The 3,282-nt window shown below is 44.3% G+C and overlaps 1 pseudogene; it reads right to left on the bottom strand.

The window, feature by feature from the left end:
• Nucleotides 1-929: 929 nt before the first annotated feature.
• Nucleotides 930-1,012, bottom strand: LOC136407228 (small nucleolar RNA U3; annotated as a pseudogene).
• Between the last annotated feature and the right edge of the window lie 2,270 nt (nt 1,013-3,282).

Raw genomic sequence — 3,282 nt, 5'->3', positions numbered from 1 at the left:
ATGCTCTAACGATCATGTTAGAAAAATTAATTATTTTCTCCATTTTTCTGGCATCGGCTTCCACGTTGAGTGACGTTACTGAGCGCCTCCTTACACTTGCTTTAGGCTTGGCCAGGAGAGCCGCTCTGTCCAGAGTTCCTGCAGGTTGGCCACCTGCAGAGCCCCATGGCTACGGCCCAGTGCTCAGGATCAGTGAAATGCTGACCTGGTAAGTCATGTCATCATCTGCCACAGGCTGGGCCGTGTTCCGATCACACCAGTCCTGCAGCTTCAGTGCCAGCCCCGCCCTGGAGTCTCCGCGCTCCCCGGGGCCTGCAACCTGCGTACTGGCCGCTGCTTTGGGTCACGGGTTCCCCCCAGACCCCTCGTGCTGTCTCTGTCTGTCTCTCTCTCGCTTGCTAAAAACAAAACAAAACAAAAAAACAAACAAAAAAACAACAACAACAAAAAACCCTCTTCTTTTGGAAGAATTGTTAATGGTGGGTAAAACATCTTATTTCTAAACCCAGATGGAGTTGAAAAATATAATGTATATTTTGCCTAAAACATTAATCTTTCTCTCTTTAAATATTTGGAATTAAAAACATAAATAAAGAACACAATAGTCACCCTCCCAAAATGCAGACTCACATTTTTTCTTTTTAGAGAGAGAGAGAGAGAGAGGAGAGAAAGGAGAAGCATCAACTCGTAGTTATGTCACTTTAGTTGTTCATTGATTACTTCTCATATGTGCCTTGATGGGTGGGGATGGGGGGCTCCAGCTGAGCCAGTGACCTTTGCTCAATTTAGTGACAATTGGGGTCAAGCCAGCGACCATGGGGCCATGTCTATGATGTCATGCTCAAGCCAGCAACCCTGCACTCAAGCTGGTGACCTCAGGGTTTTGAACCTGGGTCCTCAGCATCCCAAGTCGATGCTTTATCCACTGCACCACCACCTGGTCAAGTTAATAACTCTATTATTTCTTTATCATGTAACGAACTACAGAAATGATCCCTGAAAGTATAGTCTTTCTATAGCATGTAGCTTCATATAAATACATTTATGTAAATCTGACTGTTTAATTCAGGTAAATTTTGTAACATGAAATTAATAATTTTTTTTTTAATTTAATTTTTTTTTTTTTTTTTTTTTAGAGACAGAGGGAGAGAGAGAGAGATAGACAGGAACAGAGAGATGAGAAGCATCAATTATTAGGTTTTCGTTGCGCATTGCAACACCTTAGTTGTTCATTGATTGCTTTCTCATATGTGCCTTGACCGCGGGCCTTCAGCAAACCGAGTAACCTCTTGCTCGAGCCAGTGACTTTGGGCTCAAGCTGGTGAGCTTTTGCTCAAACCAGATGAGCCCACGCTCAAGCTGGCAACCTTGGGGTCTTGAACCTGGGTCTTCCGTATCCCAGTCCGACGCTCTATCCACTGCGCCACCGCCTGGTCAGGCTGTAACACGAAATTAATAAGCCAAAAAATATAAACTTTTTAATAGTTTAAAATTATGTTGCTGTAAACTGTTGACAATATTGCTTTCTAGTTTTTAAACATTCATAATTTGTAATGTATTTTATTTTTATTTTTATGAATTTTAAAACTAAATACTGTATGTTCAATATTTTCAAAAACTATAGTGCGTAGGTTTAGAGTACCTAAAGATTATTCCCAGTTATGCGTACTGGACCTGAAGACACTGCCTGATAAATTTAACCTCCAGTGGACTTAGAGCCACTCAGCCCAAGTGTGAACCTTGTGACAAAGCTCCACCTCTCCTTCACTGTGAGTTACCAGCACCACCTGGAAGGGCTTGTGTCGACACTGCCCTTCCTTCTCCTGGTTGATACTGGACCATCTCCTTGGGGTGAATGTCTAGCATTTGGCCACATGATGGCATCAGGAGCCTAGGAAAACAAACAAACTCATTTTTGTTATATCAGGTAAGAAGAGGGCTTAGGCCCTGGCCGGTTGGCTCAGTGGTAGAGCATCGGCCTGGCGTGCAGAAGTCCCAGGTTCAATTCCCGGCCAGGGCACACAGGAGAAGTGCCTATCTGCTTCTCCACCCCTCCCCCTCTCCTTCCTCTCTGTCTCTCTCTTCCCTTCCCGCAGCCAAGGCTCCATTGGAGCAAAGATGGCCCGGGCGCTGGGGATGGCTCCTTGGCCTCTGCCCCAGGCGCTAGAGTGGCCCTGGTCGCGACAGAGCGATGCCCCGGAGGGGCAGAGCATCGCCCCCTGGTGGGCAGAGCGTCGCCCCCTGGTGGGCGTGCCGGGTGGATCCCGGTCGCGCATGCAGGAGTCTGTCTGACTGTCTTTCCCCGTTTCCAGCTTCAGAAAAATACAAAAAAAAAAAAAGAAGAGGGCTTAAATTCTAAATTGATCTCTAAACATTGACTCACGGGGAAAAATAGCTTGCTTGCTGGAAGGAGCTGACCTTATTTTAACATAACCAATAGCAGTACTCTGGGCCACCATGAACCTCTGGCTTGACGTAAACTAACCAAAGAATTCTTCAGGGTTGGTTTCATCATTCCCACTGTGCAAAAGAATGGGGAAGATAAGGACTGTGTAAGTATTTATAGGATTTCATTGTGCCCCTAAAATCCCACAGAAACAAAATGGTTCCCCCATTGGATTCCTGGTGATTATACAATCTAATCAAATAATACTAGGATGATATAAATTTGTAAGACCTTAATCACCACAGTAGCATTTAATTTAGCCACGTGGACACATTTGCCTATCCAACCATCACACGCACCATTACTAAGCTAAATTTATTACCTTCTGATGGCCGAAGTTTTAAAAAGTTCATGTCCACCAAGTCCCAAGCAACGATGACCGAGGTCAGGGCACCTTTGATTTACATTAGATGTTCTTCATAAGTACTTTATCTGACCAACAGCATACCTTTATGTCATTTCCTGAGTTATTTGACTTTATCATGAGAATGGTAAGGTCCAAGATTCTGGTGTATTTGTTTGCTTGGATAAGTTTGTTAATGGCATGGAAAACCCACCCAAGTGCATGGCAGCGGGGGGACAGGAGTAATTCCATGGCATAATTCCAATTTCCCCCTTACTTCCAACTCCCTAATTCTGAGAAAACGCATATTGCTGAAACTGGCCAGAGTCCTGGGATTCCAATTTCCCCAACTCAAATTAGCCCTTTGGTGTGGCTTGGTTTTCAAATCCTCTTCCTTTATACACACATGGTTTCCCTTATGCATTAAAGAAATCTGTTGGGGAAATCGCAATGATTCTAATAAATCAGCAGTTTCCCAAGTGATAGCTTTTCT

This window comes from Saccopteryx leptura, chromosome 5, assembly GCF_036850995.1.
Source record: "Saccopteryx leptura isolate mSacLep1 chromosome 5, mSacLep1_pri_phased_curated, whole genome shotgun sequence".
Taxonomy (NCBI): Eukaryota; Metazoa; Chordata; class Mammalia; order Chiroptera; family Emballonuridae; genus Saccopteryx; species Saccopteryx leptura.
This window is presented reverse-complemented; position numbering and strand designations above follow the sequence as displayed.